Source organism: Mus caroli, unplaced genomic scaffold, assembly GCF_978045245.1.
Source record: "Mus caroli unplaced genomic scaffold, Mus_caroli_1 scaffold_9, whole genome shotgun sequence".
Taxonomy (NCBI): Eukaryota; Metazoa; Chordata; class Mammalia; order Rodentia; family Muridae; genus Mus; species Mus caroli.
This window is the reverse complement of record NW_028227264.1, coordinates 9,931,926-9,949,587: the sequence shown is the minus strand read 5'-3', so window position 1 is coordinate 9,949,587 and position 17,662 is coordinate 9,931,926. Positions and strand designations below refer to the sequence as shown.

The window sequence follows — 17,662 nt, the reverse complement described above, 5'->3', positions numbered from 1 at the left end:
GGTGCACCTGGTTCCCTGCCATTTAGGTTAATGCTTAAATGCAGCCTTCATTAAGTGGCCTTCTCTGTTGACTTTGGAAGTCATGTTTTTTGTTTGTTTGTTTGTTTGTTTTTGACCTACACTTTTTCTTTATTCTTCTCTTATTTTCTTTTCTTTCTGTATTTATTTGAAAAAAGGGCTTGCTTTATATCCTAGTCTGGCCTCAAACTCATGATGCTCTTGCCTCAGCTTCCCAAGTGCCAGAGTTACAGGTGTACATACCACACCTTGCTTAGTCACCCTGTGCCCTATCACTGCTTGTGACTTCTCTGTGTTTTCTTTCTCGCTATCTGGTACTTTGTTTGCATTTTGTACTTGCTGATATCCTTTTTCAATGCAGCTCAACTCCATGTGACTTGGGGAACCAGTACACCTCTGGCATCAAGCCCAGGGCACAGTGGATTGTAGCCAAGTGATAAGTACTTACCCAATGGGAAAGGTTCCATGGCTTGGAGATTCACGCGCTGGGATTTGAATTCAGGTTCAGGTTAGACGGGGAAACCAGGAGACTGAACTCTGCACAGTCTTCATCCTGTGCCTGCCAGGAGGGCCATTATTTTATGCTCAGATCTGTTCCTTGCGAATTTGCCCGGTGTTAACTGTGCACAGGTCCTCTCTTGCTCCCTCCTTGCTACCTACTGAGGGTGACCCTGGGCTGAAGTCTGGGGCTGCTTTGGTTCCCTAGTGGTATCGTAGCCCACATAAGAGACAGGACCTGCTGCTGCTTGGCTGCCTTCTTTTCTATCTCTGTTCTGTCATTCTCTTCCGGGAGCTGACAAAGGGGATAACATTGGAGGACAGACAGTCCTTGGGGCGGAAGATGAGAGACTGACACTGTCTCTGACGTGGATTCTCTTTCTCTCTTCCTCTGATGGCTGTTCAAGGCTTTTAACTGGCTGGCAAAGAAGGTAGGATTTCAGATGCACTGACATTTGGCACAGGGTAGGCCCTGATCTGGTGCCCAGGGAGGTAACTGTGCTATCGAGATGTGTTGGGGGAGGGCAGAGGAGCCCATGAAACTAAAGGAAAACAAATTTCTTTGCTGATGGTTTACACTGTGTTCCATTATAGCCAGCTTACTGAAAACATGCCCTGTGATATCTGGTGTAAATTAGAGCTGCCCAACAAGGTCTGGTGTGAGAGAAAGGTTGAGGAGGTTGGCTTTCTCTGTTGACCTTTCAGAAGGTCCTCTTCAGACCTTCTAGTGGCTAAGTTGCGTTTAGGGCATGAGTGGTCTGATTTTTAAAAGGTTTACACTGACAGTAGTATCCAAGAGAGATTTTTCTCCACAGTTTAAGGGACTATGAAAACAGTTCCTTGCTCCTTCTGGAGATTCCCTTAGCTGAAATATCTGTCCTTTGAAGGGAAGCCTTTCAGTTGGCTTGGTTTTTTTCCACAAGCCCTTGGGACTTGCCTTGAGGGACAGACAGGGACCCGGGTGGAAACTCAAGTCTGTTAGAGAACAGCAGTCTTGGGACGAGCAAAAGGCTTGCCTGTGTTGTCACCTCACGAGGCTGAGGAGGAGCAATCTAAGATCTTGTCTGCGCCAATATTCTAGCAGAGGCGGTGTGCTCATTATATAGACAGGACTGAAAACTCAATTTGATTGAACCTTATTTGAACCCAGAAGTTTGCACTGGATGCTGGTACCATGATTCTCCCCGGGAACAAGGGAACAAGGGCGATCATGCAGGCAGTTGTAAACACTAGTTAAAGTTTAATCTAAAGCAGTGGAGAATAGGATGCAGGTAGCTGGAGTCCCTCCCTCTTACACTGTGTGGAGAAACAAGCATTTAACTATGTTGTTGTTTTGATATGCATTTTTTAAAATTAAAACTGCTGAATGAGAGCTATGCTCAACTCAAGTTTTGGAATGCGAGCCAGCGTGAGATTGTCTGCATGTATGTGTATGTGTGTGCGAGTGCATAGAGACCAAGGGATGGCCTTAGGTGCTGTTTCTTAGCAGCTGTGAACCTTTTTTGTTTAAGCCTCTCACAGGATTGGGGCTCTGAGTGGCTCCTGGTGGTCTGCCTGCTCACTGAGCCCCAGGGGTCCTCCTTTCTCCATCTCCCTAGTTCTGGAATTATAAGCATACCAAATGCTGCCACCATACCAAGTGCTTACAAGGCAAGCGCCTTACCCAGTGAGCTACAGTATGATAGAGATTTACTCTCGAGATGATAGCCTGGGGACCAGACCCAGCCTTGGATCCCAGGCTTCCTTCCCATTTGCCATTGCTTCCTCCCCTCTCAGGGTGCAGGTGACACTTAGGGACTTAGGAAGTCCTCGGACTTCTCAGCTAAGGTGTGTGTCCCACGGGTCTGCTTTTGCTGAGGCTGGCTTTCATGGCACGATGACTCACAAGTGAATTGTTGGTCTCTTCTGCATGTGTGGCAGCTGAGATTCTGACTTGGTGTGGCACAGCCACCAACTAGTTTTGGGAACTCAGTTTTTGTTATATTATTGTTTAAAAATGATTTTCTTAACATTTATTTTAGTGTGTGTATATGTGCCTATGTAGAGGTCAGAGGACAGATTATGGGAGTTGGTTTTCTCCTCTCGATGTATGTGGGTTCTACAAATAGACTTTGGTGACTATATGTGTGTGTGTGTGTTTCAGTTCTGTCAAAGTGGTGGAGCTCAGTTACATAGCAAACACACAAATAGTGTGTGCGATTGGCTAGGGAATCTTACTTATGTGTCCAGTGCAATCCCTGTGGCCCTTACTTCTGTCACAAAACTTTTTTTTCTGTCCAAACAGTAAGACTGTGGGCCGGGTGGTGGTAGTGCACGCCTTTAATCCCAGCACTTGTGGGGCAGGTTTCTGAGTTCGAGGCCAGCCTGGTCTACAAAGTGAGTTCCAGGACAGCCAGGACTACACAGAGAAACCCTTTCTTGAAAAAAAAAAAAAAGGACTCTGGGCTGGGTGTGGCAGTGCGTGCCTTTCATTCAGGAGGCTGAGGCTAGTGGAGTTCCTCTGTAAGTTTGAGACCAGCCTAGTCTACACAGTGAGTTTCAGGTCAGCCAGGAGCACACAGTAAGATTCTACCTTAAAAACAAACCAAAACCAAAACAATAACAACCCCCCTCCCCCAAACTAAAATCCAAAAAACCCAAACCAAACCAAAACAGCAGCAAAATCACAACCCCCCCCCACCCTCCCCCAGCCAACCAACCACCTCACCAACCCAAACCAAGAGAATGCAGGACCTTCTCAGCAGAGAAATCTATTTCAGTATAGGACTTGGTACTTGGCATCTGACGTGATAAAGCCTGGGACATTGGCCTTGCTTCCCGCCCTTTCAGAAATACCAATGCTCCACATGCCTGCATATTAGAAAGGTTTGGTTGCCTTCCTGTGATTTTTGGCTCTACAGTACTTATGTGGAGGAGATGTATTTTGAGACTGATATACCCCGTCAAGGGCACCTGTGAATTGCATTATTTAAAGTAAGTTCTGTAATCACATAGATGGATGTGTGTTCTCTTATTGGGGACACTGGGCTTGAAGCTTCAGGCTGTGTGTCAGAGTCGCCCTCCAGGATTCTGACTCAGGAATTTCCATGAGCCCTGAGGGTTTCTCCTTCCTAGTGCCTTGGCTTAGATAGTGAAAGTCAGGCCTTGAGTTTCCCCGAAGGGAGGAAAGGGAGAGTCAAGTGTTGTTTATTTTTACTCAGAAACATTTCCTGGTAAATAGATTTAAAAGGTAATGACTTTCATAATATTGGCCTTTGATGGTTTGGTGTCTCATAGTTTGGAGCTTGGGTTTGGCTGAGAGGAGGTGAAACTCAGGAAAGTGGGTCAGGGGAGGGCTGACAGATGCTGCTTCAGTCCTGGGGCATCTGAACTAGAATGTTCCTCCCAAATACTGAATAGGGCTGTCTCTGTCCCATCTGTACTGTAGTCACACCTCAGCGTGGTTAACCCTTTCCTGAGGTTAACCTTGGTTAACTTTCCTGCCCACAGCTCCTGAGCAAGGACTGCTCTGATTGCTTCTTTGTGAAAGCTTTCTTTTTTTCTTTTGGTTTGTTTGTTTGTTTGTTTGTTTGTTCTTTTGTTTTTAGATAGGGTTTCACTGTTTATTTCTGACCATCCTGGAATTTGCTCTGTACACTGGGCTGGCCTCAGACTCACTGAGATCATTCTGCCTTTGCCTTCCAAGGACTGGGATTTGTGTTGTGTACCTGGATGGCTACCTGGCTGGTTCTCTCCACCCCTACTCCACCTCCATCCCCCTTTTGAGACAGGGTCTCATGTAGCCTCAGATGCCCAAAATTCTGAGAGGACAGATGTATGCCAACATGCCTGGTTTATGGAGAACTGGGGATTTCTACCAACTGAGGCCCTTCCCCAGCCCCTTAATATGAATATATAGTTTCTAAGACATTACTTCCTAAAAGGATGTATTTGTCATTGGTAATGGGAAAAGAAAAAAAAAATCTGTGCTTCTTTCCTGATTTTCTTTATGCTCACAGAAAAGTTGTAAGTATATTTGCCTTTCTGCTTTTTAAAGTCTAAGTAGGTGATGTTTGGCATTTCTGCTCCCTTTGAAATGAAGCAGTCTCTCTCTCTCTCTCTCTCTGTCTCTTTCTTTCTTTTTTAAAATTTATTTACTTATTATATACAAGTACACTGTTGCTGTCTTCAGACACACCAGAAGAGGGCATCAGATCTCATTACAGATGGATATGAGCCACCATGTGGTTGCTGGGATTTGAACTCAGGACCTCTGGAAGAGTAGTCAGTGCTTTTAGCCACTGAGCCATCTCTCCAGCCTCCTCTCATTCTTTCAAAACCAGTGAATTTTAAGAAAGGGTGATCTGTGTGTCAAAGGGTTAAAAAGTTATAAAGGAACTGGAGAGATGGCCCAGTGGTTAAGAGCATTGCCTGCCCTTCTAGAGGACTTGGGTTTGATTCCTAGCACCATGTGGTGGCTCACAATCACCTATAACTCTAGACCCAGGGAATGCGATACCCTCTTTTGGCCTTTGTGGGCATGGCTTGAACATGGTTCACAGATATTCACACAGGCAGAAGGATAAAAAAGGATACAGGCAGGATAAAAAAGGATAAAGGGAAGGAGGGGGAGTTAAGTGGATTGTGACCATGGCAGCATGTTCCTTAGGGATCTAGAAGAACATCCTGGAGGGCTTGGAATATCTTTATGTTTCAAGAACCAAAACTGAATGAAACCAAACCAAATCCCAAATCTTTCGTAGACCTCTGCAGGAATACCACTGAGTTAAATAAACATCTTTGAAAGTATAGGAGGGGATGTCGGCTCATTCCTCGAGAAGGCAACCCTTAAGGTTGAAGACAGTAATTTTTGTGTTTGTTTCTGTGTATGGAATTTGAGCATTACCCCCACCCTCACCCCCAAGTTTAATGGGAGCCGTTTCCTGGGCAGTTTCAGATGGATACGTGCGTGGAAGGGCATTGTGGGTTGGGCCTGAGTAGCTTGCTGTCCATCTGTGTCGGGGACACAGAATTTTGTGCAGACATTGGCTACAATGAAGAGTAGGGCAAGTCTTAACAACCCATTTAGGAAAAACCATATTTAGCTTGACTTAAAAGAAAGAGACCACAAAATAGAACCAATAAAATCTATCCCAAACAGACTATCCCAAACAGCAAAAATTGGTTTCCGAGTGATACAGGATCCAGTTGTCAGTGGATTGTTGTCATGTCTTGTGTGAAATGATAATGCCTTTTGAAATTTACAATGTAAATATTGACTCAGAAATGAGAGGATGTTCCTGAATTTAATTAGTGTGGAAGATTCCTGGCCATTTCCCCCAAAGCCTAGCTTGCAGTGAGCTTGGAGTCAAGCTCTGGATGTGTTCTGGTCTTTGTATCTCCATGTTGTCTCTGCAAGGGGTTAGAGGATGCCTTACTGTAGAGTGTAGACATAGAAAGGCGTCATGCAACGGAGACCAAGCGTTCTTTGTAAAGACAGCAAGGAAAGAACACTATCACTTTGAAGCGGGGATAATCATCTCCGACAAGTAAAATCTGTAGGCAAGAGAGCCTGGAAAACGACTTCAGCTCAACTTTAATTGAAGACTGGGGGTGTTTAACCTGATGCTGTGCAGATGATGTCATCCTGTGTTACCGAATTCAGCTTCAGCAGAGACGATGGAGTAAATGCAAATTAAAAATAAATCGAGAGCAGATGTTGAAGAATACCTTTCATTTAGAGAATAATTAAGCAGTGGAAAGGTCATTGGAGTTTAGTCAATAAAGCTGAGATGTGCTGAAGTCATAATTATTCAGCTAACAGATGCCTGCTTTTGGTTGTGCTCTGCTGGGGAGCATTTGGGACTGGTGACTGGAGGAAGCTGTTCCTATCTTGTTGGATGGAAAGTTCCATCTTCCAAAGTTGTCCATCCAGTGGACTAACTTGAATGTACACTGCATGAGCCACCACCACAGTAACTTTGAAGCAGGCTGGAGGAGCCCCTTTCAAAGCTCTCGTAATGAATAGGCTTGTGTGCTGCCGATATCTGTGTTTTTGGTTTGGCAAAATACATAGTGTTTCGTCATTGCAATCTTGCTAGGTTTCAGTCCCTGAAAAGGGTGGCACCTTAGAAGAAAGCCTTAGGGCTTTTAGAGGGTTATAGTCTGTGCTGGTCTTGCTGGGGAGTGTGGCAGTGGGCAGGCACAGTACTGCAGCAATAGCTGAGAGCTTACTTTTTTTGTTGCTTTTTATTTATTTTTTTTCCTACAAATAATTGGGAATGACTTGGGCTTTTGAAATTTTAAAGCCCTCCCCCACTGACATGTCTCCTTCAACAGGGCCACACCTCCTAATCCTTCCCAAATAGTTCTACTAACTGGAGACTAAGCATGCAATTACATGAGCCTATGGGAGTCATTCAGACCACCACAGGACTCTTGATGGTTTTCTCTAGTAAATTATAGAGCATATAATGATAGCATTGAGGGAGCTAGGGAGTGGTAGTTTGCCAGTTAAGAACATAGTACTGCTTTTACAGAGGATCCAAGTTCAATTCCCAGCACCCACAAGGGGTGGCTCATAACTGTAACTCCAGGTCTATGTAGGAGATCTGATGTCCTCTTCTGGCCACTGAGAGCTTGAAGTATACAAACTGAGGCTCACACAATATGTACATAATTAAAGGGTACTATTAAAACTTTTATCGATGTTTTGAATATTTTATTCCTTTCATATTTTCTGAGGTTTTAGGTTGGCTGTGGAGTGAGCATTAGAGAGGTAATATGAAAGATAGCAGATGCCAGGCGGTGGTGGCACATGCCTTTAATCCCAGCACTTGGGAGGCAGAGGTAGGTGGATTTCAGAGTTCGAGGCCAGCCTGGTCTACAAAGTGAGTTCCTGGACAGCCAGGGCTACACAGAGAAACGCTATCTCGAAAAACAAACAACAACAACAACAACAACAAAATAATAAAAAGAAAGAAAGAAAGAAAGAAAGAAAGAAAGATGGAAGACACTGGAAGGTGGGGCAGTGAGTGGTTTGGGAGGCTTAATATTTGGGTAGGTCATTGACCTAGGTCATAGGATGCTGTTTTACAGGTAAAATGTAGTTACTCTCAGGCTAGGAAGTAACTCACTTAGTATGAGGGATTGAGTTTAGGTCCCTAGTTGGTCCCTGACACTGTAGGGACAGTAACACATGTATCTGCGACCCCAGTGCTAGGGGTGTGGTGGGGCAGTCTCAATGGCCAGCCAGCAGTCTACCCCAAATTTGTGAATTATGGGAGGAATGAAAGCCTTGTCTAGAACTATTTGGTTGAGAATGACAGAGGCAGACACTTGATATTGACCACAGCTTTCTGTCTCTGTCTCCTCTTGCCTCCCCTACCCCCATACATAGAGATGTATCTTTGTAGGTTGAGGAGAGCAGAGCTTGTCAATAAATGCTTGCAATATATATTTGCTAGCTAGCCTTTTTATTGTTTTGTTTTGTTTTTGTTTTTGTTTTTAAATTGAAGGTCCCTTACTGGGTCCTGCTTCCATGAATGGCCAAGATCAAGGGAAAGGGGAGGGCAGCCAACTGGTGCATTTCCACATTTTGTTTACACACAGAACTAAACAGACAAGCACAGAGTCACTATTGTGGTTAGAAGTTGGCAGCATGGGATGGGGAGGGATGAGGAGTAGGAGTGTCATTAAAAAAATACAACCCCTACCCCCCAAACTGGGTACCTAAGACAGGACTTGGTCTCCTTCAACCCTAGAGGAATCAGAAGATCAAAAGCAGTTTGGGAAGGCCAGAACCATCAGGGATGGATGGAAGGATGGTCCAGGGGGTGGGAAGGATGTTTGGCAACTGGGTGAAGGGATAGCCCTCCCCCCATCCCCTCTGGTCTGGCAGGAAAGGGATAGCCTGTGACAACCAAGAGCAGATCTGAGGCTGCTAGATGCTCCAGGCAGGGTGGTGCACTGGCTGGTTTTCTTTGTCAACTTGAGTTAGCACAGAGAAAGGAGCTTCAGTTGGGGAAATGCCTCCATGAGATCCAGCTGTAAGGCATTTTCTCAATTAGTGATCAAGGGGGGAGGTCCCCTTGTGAGTGGTGCCATCTCAGGGCTGGTAGTCTTGGGTTCTATAAGAGATCAAGCTGAGCAAGCCAGGAGAAGCAAGCCAGTAAAGAACATCCCTCCATGGCCTTGGCATCAGCTCCTGCTTCCTGACCTGCTTGAATTCCAGTTCCTGACATCCTTTGGTGATGAACAGCAATGTGGAAAGTGTAAGCTGAATAAACCCTTTCCTCCCCAACTTGCTTTTTGATCATGATGTTTGTGCAGGAATAGAAACTCTGACCAAGACACAGGGGGCTGGAGGTAGCTCACAAAGGTTTGTCCTCCAGAGAAATGATGGCGCTGCCACCTAGTTTCTCTGCCAGGGTGCAGCGGTCTTTGACCGCCTCCTCGTAGCAGTTAGCTTGTAATTCATGCTTGATTCCTGTCACCTTCTTCTTCTTGATGGCATCCTTGGAGCTGGCACAGATCATTTTGGTCTTAATGGGTGCACTCTCAGGGGCCCAGAAGATGACCACCAGGTCCTCCTTCTTGTCTCATAGGTCTCATAGGTTGCATCATAGAGCACGTAGCGGCAGTCCTTGTCTGGCAGCATCTCGACAAAAGTGGTGTAGGGGTCGTCCACAGTCTGCCCTGCATCTCGTACCAGGATCTCCTTGCCCTCCCCCAGGATGATGTTCTTCTTGTCCTCACTCAGGCAAAAGAGTACCGCCTTCTTGTGTTTCTTCACTTCTTCTGGCTTTGAGGACTTGTGAACTTTCATGTCATTGAACACCTTGTTCAGAGACAGCCACGCCAGAGGCCATGTTTCCAGAAACGAAGACAGAAAGGGCTACTGAAGAACTGAGCCGCCGCAGCAGCTGCTGGGATCTGACTGAACCAATAGTTTTGTTTTTTTAAATACTTTGGCTTATGCACATTTTATTGGAAAAATTTCCCAGTTCTGATACATGTTCTTTTTGTAAAATATAGTTTTACCATATATATGTGTATTTATTTATTTACTCTGTCTGTCTGTCTGTCTCTCTCTCTATACAAACACATGTGCCTCATTCTCACATGTGGAGGTCAGAGGGCAACTTTTGTGTGTTGGTTCTCTCCTACTTGTGGATCTGGGGATCAGACTCAGGTTGTCGCACTTGCTGTAGTTGACCCGTAGTCACTGGGCCTCCTCTCTGGGCTATGATTATGTTCTTCCAGGAGATTTATGCTCTAAGAGTTAAGTTTTAGAGAGAAAGGCATGATGTGTAACTAGAGTTCTGTGTTCACAGTACTAATCTCGTTCCTGATGGAGATTCCGATGGTAGTATGCAGGTGGGAGTTCTGTGGTTCACATCGTTGCTGTCACTCCAAGCCCCCCTTACTTTGGCCCTTGTTTTCCTAGAACCAGTCAGTCACTAGATTGCTCAGAAGACACAAGGTGAGAAGACACAAAGTGTGAAGGACAGAATTTGTGATCTTGTTTGACCAAGTTTTGCATATAATGAATTTTTATTTGTTGACAAATCTTTCCCTTTTGCTAAAAGTGGCAAATAATCAGACATAAATTACTAATTAACAGCCTGGTTCAGGTTTTAGTTATTTATGTTTTAATTAGTGAAACTTGTGCTGCATCAGGCTCTGGAAGGGTTGGTATCAAAATCTTTTTTTTTTTTTCCCTGATGTGAAGAAAATGTCTTAATACCCCTGTTTTTAATAGCCAGGCATGAAATGACGGCTGAGTCAGAGTTTTGGAGGGATGTTAGTGGTTGCCAACATTGCCCTTTGGCCAGTCATGCTTTTTTTTTTTTTTTCCAAGAGAGGATCTCCCTGTGTAGCCTTGACTGTCCTGGAACTCTCGGTTGGCTTTGAACTTATAGATATCTGCTACCTCTGCCTCCCAAGTACTGGGATCAAAGGCATGTGCCACCCTCTACCTTCATCCCTCACATGATGCATGCTTTTAAAAAATACCAGCACTTGGGAGGTAGGGGCAGGTGGATCTCGGTGATTTGGAGGCCAGCCTGTCCTTATGTAGTGAGTTCTACACCATCCAGTGAGACACTGTCTTAAAAGGACAAACATATAAAGGCCTATTTAGTGAAATGATGCCAGTTTTTCTTCTAGATGCATCTTTGATCATTGGTTCAGGATGATAGGGGTTTAGTTTCACGCCCCCCACATGTAGACATCTAGTTCTCCCAGAGCCAATTCTTGAGATGCTATCTTTTCACCACCACATGTTTCTGAGAGCTTTGTAAAGCATGAGGTGACTATGGCTGTTGGGTTTGGTTTGGGTCCTTCTCTTCTGCTCTGATGGTATATGTGTCTGTCTTTATGACTACATGGCACTGCAGTGTAATTTGAGATCAAGCATTGTCATACAGCCAGCACAGTACTTTAGGATTACTTTGGCTATTTGGGGGTCTTTGGTGCATTTATACAAGTTTCTGATTGCTTCTTCTAGTTATGTAGAGAATATTACTCAAACTCTCATAGCGATTACATTGTATCTGGAGATTGGTTTCACTAATACAGCCATTTTTGCAGCATTAATTCTGCTAAATAATTCACGAGCATCTTGCCTTATCTTTTGGTGTGCTCACTTTGTTGCAGCCCGAGGACAACCTCGAGTGTTGTTCTTAAGGTGCTGTTTACCTATGTTTTTGGAGAGAAAGCCTCTCGGCGGCCAGGATATCACCCAGGAGGCTACCTGGTCAGTGTGCCTTGGAGATCTCTGCCAGTCTGCCTGGTGTTATTAGTTAGTCTCCTGGTATCATGAGTATGTACCTGGTAATGCTTGGCTTTCCTCTCTTCCTTCTCCTCTTCTTCTCTCCTTCCTTCCTTTTTCCCTCCCTCCATCTTTTGGCGATAAAACTAAGGGTCTTAAGTGTATAAGCAAGTATTTTATTGATGGAGTCATTTCTCTTGCATTCATAGATAGTTTTAAAAATTGCTTTTCAAACACTGCCAGCCATTTTTGAATGTATGTATGTATGTATGTATGTGTAAGTTTGTTACTGGGATAGCCAAAGCTACTGAGTATGTTGGTATGCTCTGCTACTTTACTGGCTGTGTTTATTAGTTCTAGGAGTTCTCTGGTGGAGTCTTCAAGTATCCTAAATACTTATGAAGAACAGTGGAGGACATTATGAGGGAAAAGGGAAAGGAGCAAGATATTTGAAACAATAACGAAAAGTAAAGAAGAAGGAAGAAAGCTTCCCAGTAATGAAAAGATTCAAATATAAAATTGTTTGGGTGTAAGAATAAGAAATAAAAAAGCCCAATATGGTCAAGTTGCAATACTGCTGCAGGTGGGGCACAGAGGAAGATAAAAAAGGGAAGAAATGGGACAAAACATTGGAAAAAGAAGAGAGGTAAATCATGTGTGGGGTGGCGTTGCTGTGGCCAGCTGAGCCTGTGACTGTCCCTCGTGGTTTCTGCTGATGCTGAGTGCGTGGTGGCCAAGGGTTTGCTGGTGGCTGGTGCTTCCTTCAGCTCCGTAGCTTTCTTTTGTAGGAACCCATGCCTTTGTGCTGGGTGGGTCCTCTTACTCTCCCTCACGATCCCAGATTGTACTCACTGGGTGGCTGGACTTCTAGCCAAGAGTTGTCTCCAGATTTTTGCAAGTGTGCAGAGAAGCAACTGCCAAGGGTCTATCTCTACATGTAGAGGACCTAACTTTGTCTTTTTTTTTTTTTTTTGTGCATTTAGATTTTTCAAGGAATCATTTATTGTATATTATTAGTGATTACATTTCACAGCAAAATTAAACACACACTTTGGACAAACATGAAATGGAAGTCAAATCTGTCAAATCCAAATGCCGCGCTGAGTCTTCCTTCTGGTTTTTTAGACTGCAGTAGTGGGTCGTGATTCCAGATTAATGCAACAGGTTATTCCTTACATGTGACAGTTGTTTCCACAACAGGCCCTCATGTGGGCTCCTCTCGTTCCTGTTGAGCTCTTTCCTTTTGCTCTGCTCTGTCGCCCGATGCCATCTATTCCCACGTAAAGGGAAACTCTGAGCCCAGTCCTCCAGTATCAGGCGCCAATTGTATATACCACAGACATTCACTGGTATGAACTGAGGCTTGGTCATGACACAGGGTGAAAGTCCCTGTCCTCAGACACTCCATGACTTCATGCTCTGAAGACTTCCTGTGAGTAAAAATCTCCCTGCTGAAGAGATGGCTCCTGTGGCTGGAGTGTAGTAGTCCCTGCAGTTTTGGGGTTCCTGGGGTCTCCAGCAGTGTGTGGAAGTTAGTAAGCTTTAGAGACTACCCACCTTGTGACCTCAGGCTCTGAGATGTGCTCCTGTCTATCAAGGGTGGGAGCCCTCTCTTCCTAGCCACTTCCCTGCTTGGGCCAGCCTTCTGCCAGCCACACCCTACAGCCCAGCAGAATTGGTCTCTCCTGTTCTCTGCCACCACATCTCCGGACCATTCCTCACTCTGCGGATGTGGGATACCAACTTGAAATCCCTCACCTGAAATTGTTCCGTGTTCTCAGGTCTCCAGGGTAGCTCAGCTGTTAATAACAGGTTCTCTCTGGAGATGGTGCCAGCTGTGACGCTTCGGGGCCGTCAGAGTAACAAAATGGGATTTATCACCATTGCTTGTCCTGGAAGGATCACCATCACCAAGGACCCCCCCCCCCCCCAGTTGCATTTGAGTCTTGTGAGGGCTGAGGGCTTGCTTGTCCTAGGGGTGGGACAGCTTGTCCAGCCCCACCCCCACCCCCATGTGGTTTCTGCTCCCCTTTCCACTGCTAGGAAGCAGCTTTGCTGAGGGCGTGTTCAGCTCTTTCTAGTGTACTCTGCTATCCTTTCCTTTACTTCCTTTGTGAATTTATGCAGCTTCCCTTCCTCTGTTTTTGGAATAGTCCATTTAGCTCTGCCTTTCTCCTTTACTCCTAGCCATCGTGTGACCTGCAGTGACTTCCAGGATCTCTTGACCCTGTGAACTCTGGAGAACGTGACAGTGGCAGGCACACACTCTCCCTTTTTGGGCAGGAAGCAGAGTGAAGTGCAGCTAAATGTGTGTCTTTTGTGTGTGCAGTACATGTATGCGAGTGTGTGTGTGTGTGTGCATTGGTGCTTGCTGAGGCTGTTGCCTTGAAACTGGGTCTCTTCCATGAACCAAACACTTCCTGTTTTGCTAGGCTCTCTGACCCACCTATCTCTTAGGATCTGCCTGTCTCTGTCACTCAGCGTTGAGGTTATAGGTACACATAGCCATGCCTGGATTATTAAATAACTTGAAATTTTTATTTATTACTTATATGTGTGCCTCTGTCTGTGTGTGTGCTCGTGCGTGTGTGCGAGAGCACCCCTGCTTATGCATGCACATGTGTTGGTAAGATGCTGTGCACATGTGTGAGGTCAGAGAACAACTTGACGGAGTTTGTTCTGTGGGTTCTGAGGGTCAACCTTAGGCTCCCAGGCACATCATCAGGTGTCGAGTCCCTTATCCCCTTAGACATCTTGCCAGCCTGGCCTCTACACCTGGCTTTCATGTGATTTGAACTTTCATCCTCATGCTTGCAAAGCAAGGACATTTAGCTGCTTTACCTCTAAACCTGTGCTTTTTTTCCTTAAATATGTCCACTCTATCTGGATCGGTTGTTGTTGTTTGCTTTGAGCCAGGGTTTTGCCATGCAGTTTATGTTGCTCTTAGATGAAACTCCTCCTTCTGGTGCTCCCTGAGGACTGGGGTGGGAGTACTGAGGACTGGGGTGAGAGTACTGAGGACTGGGGTGCAGGCAGAGGCCGACACTCTGGGCCCCTCCTGTTTGTTTTTGAGGCCTTTAACTTAGGAGAACCTCTGAGAAAGACTAAGCCCTTTCAGCTCACTTCATGGATTTTGGATGAGCTGGCTCATTTGCATATGAAATTCTTTTATCTTTTTCTTCTGTTATTTACTGACACATTTTTCTGGAAGGATGTTTGAAATCATGACTGCTTCTTACAGTACCCCTCCTCCATGTTTTTTTTTTATTTTCTCTCCCCCTGCCCCCCACACTCCTTCCTTTCCTTCTTACTGGACAAGGCACGACGCTTTGTTCTTAGCTGTGATCCTGAGTGTTGTCTGACATTGCTGTGCTGCCTGCTAAGTTTAACTTGATTTAGATCATGTGCAAATGCACTAGGTGGATAGATTTTTAAACTGTGTGACAAAGAAACTTCAAAATGCAGTGACTTAGATAAGGTTAACATTAATTTTTCTCATCTTATTGGTCAGCTTTCATGCATTGCTATGCTCAGTAGGTTCTCTCGGGACTCAGGGTCCCCTCTTCCTTTTTAAAAAAAAATAACTGACTTATTTGTTTGTTTGTTTGTTTATGTGTATGTATGTATGCCTATATGAGTTTATGTGAACCACATTTGTGCCCAGAAGAGGGGGTTAGATCTGCTGCTCCTGGAATTAGAGTTGATTATGAGCCCACCAATATGGGTGCTGGGAACTGAACTCCTGTCCTACTGAAGAACCAACAGTATGTGCTCTAACCACATGCTAACTATCTAATTGAACTATCTCTTCAGCCCCAGGGTTCTTTCCTGTTTTCTAGTCCTTCTACTCTTGTCTATGTTGTATAGTCCATGAAGAGGGAAGAAGGGAAGCTTAAAAAGAAAGAAAGAAAGAAAGAAAGAAAGAAAGAAAGAAAGAAAGAAAGAAAGAAAGAAGTCATTTTCTTTTTTAAAGGCCAGCAGGAATAGGTGGCTGCCCTGGCTGTAGCTAACCCACGTAGCTTCATTTATCTGCGAGGGTGGTTGAGGAATCTGCTCTGTGGCACACAAGCCAAGTGTTCAGTTATAACTGGGGGTTGCAGGAGGCAGGATTTTTGATGGTAAGAAAAAAGAGAATGGAAAAGAACAAATATACTTGCAAGTTAGGGAGCCAGACTTGATTGAACTACAGCTCATCTGAGACCTGTGCCGAGCATAGCACAGGGAAGCTGGAGTCAGTTAGTAGGCTTTGGGATTTGCCTTCTCTTGGTGGCTCAACCCTGTCCTAACCCACCTCTGCTCACCTGCTTCAACTTCCATGTTCTCTGTTCCCAAACTATCTGTAAAGCTGGTGTGGTGCGCACCTTTAATCCCAGCATTTGGGAGGCAGATGTGGGTAGATTTCTGTGAGTTCCAGGGCAGCCAGGGCTACCTAGACCTGTCTAAAACAGAACAAAACAAAGCAAAACAAACAAACAAACAAAAAAAACAAGCAAAACAACAAATACGCATTGGCCCTGACCCATGTGTAAGCATTGGTGTAGCTCAGCCCTGGCTGGTGAGTACAGGGCTCATTTAAGCAGATTGAAGAACTTGGGTCGGTACTGCAGAAGGAGATGCATGGGTTTCTGTGCTTGGGCCTGGGTATGTGTGTCTGCTAGATCCTGAGATCGCTATGGGTCAGAAAGGGGAAGAAGGGGTCAGAGAGAAGGGCCTCTCACATGTAGGGTTTAGGGCAAGGATTCTTTCTTGTCTTACAAAGAAAAATTATCCAGTGTGTTTTCCAATTGAGCCACTTTCCTGATATTCTCATTTCATTAATATTAATATTCATAGTCATTTATAGTATGCATATTACTTATTTATCCATCCAGAGTAGCATAACTGTGAAACTAAATCGAGTGTCATTTTAATAGAGGTACAGGGAGGAAAGGGACAGGGAAGGAGGCTAGTGAATAGTCACTTATTTAGCTTAGGGTTCTCAACAGCTTAAGGCAAAAACACCAAAATCTTTTGAGTGGCCCTTGTGACTCAATGGCAGCCTGCCCAGACCAGAGGGAGCCAGTGTTGGGAGTGAACACTAGATTCACTTTGAAAAGTCTAGAAATGAAAAGCTGCTACTCAAGGCGTAAGAATGTGCCTGATGGCTCCAGACCTGGGAGCCAGTGAAATCCTGCAGCATGTCTGGCTCCCCTCTGGCTTCCATGGTCTCTCTCTGAGCATCCCAGTGGCTCCTCCCATCCACCCACTCTGGTCACTGACTTGGAAGAGACCAGGATACTTCTTCTAAGCTGTCTGAGAGTTGAGCCACTGCTGTGCTCAGGGAGGCCAGGCCTTAATGTGCTTATGACAAGCCTTTGATGTTGATGAAGTGGTGGTGCATGCCTTTAATCCCAGAAGAGGCAGGTGGGATTTCTGAGTTTGAGGCCAGCCTGGTCTACAGAGTGAGTTCCAGGACAGCCAGGGCTACATAGAGAAACCCAGTTTAAAAAAACAAAAACAAAAACAAAAACAAAAAACAAAACAAAACCGAGAGAGAGAGAGAGAGAGAGAGAGAGAGAGAGAGAGAGAGAGAGAGAGAGAGACAGAGACTAACCTATAGAATGTACTTGGTTGACCAGGGAGCCTCTTTCAACTTGGGGCCAGGGCATGGTATAGACTCTTTTTTTTTTTTGGTTTTTCGAGACAGGGTTTCTCTGTGTAGCCCTGGCTGTCCTGGCACTCACTTTGTAGACCAGGCTGGCCTCGAACTCAGAAATCCGCCTGCCTCTGCCTCCCGAGTGCTGGGATTAAAGGCGTGCGCCACCACGCCCGGCCTGGTATAGACTCTTAATTGCTTGTCTTCTGTAGCTGTACAGATGGTTGTGAGCCATCATGTGGTTGCTGGGAATTGAACTCACAACCTCTGCTTGCTCTGGACCCACTAGCCTCGGCCCAAAAGATTTATTATTCTATATAAGTACACTGTTAGCTGTCTTTAGACACACCAGAAGAGGGCGTCAGATTTCATTACGGATGGTTGTGAGCCACTATGTGGTTGCTGGGAATTGAACTCAGGACCTTCAGAAGAGCAGTCAGTGCTCTTACCTGCTGAGTCATCTCTCCAGCCCTTAATTCCTTTTCAAAACTCTTGGAACTGGGACTATGGGTGATAGTAAGCTTGTGTTATGATTCTGTCCCTTTCCCTTGAAACAGAACAGAACAAAACAAAACAAAACCCCAAACCAGATAAGGGGTCTGAGGGTTAGTGGCTTACCCAGCCTCCCTTGGTAAAACAGTATGCTTGCTTTGTGAAATCAATTCTGTTTAAATCAATATTCCTTAGTCTGTCAGTGGTGGGACTTAAACCCAGAGTCTCCCACATATTAGGACAGTCCCTAACCTTGAGCCATCCTC

General features: G+C 45.1%; 1 protein-coding gene and 1 pseudogene across 4 annotated transcripts in view; one reads left to right on the top strand and one right to left on the bottom strand.

Annotated features, from left to right (window-relative positions):
• Positions 1–17,662, top strand: part of Utrn (utrophin) — a 489,906-nt gene that overhangs the window by 15,849 nt on the left and 456,395 nt on the right. The gene's annotated exons all lie outside the window — the stretch shown is intronic.
• LOC110303756 (cofilin-1 pseudogene) lies at positions 8,868–9,365 on the bottom strand (annotated as a pseudogene).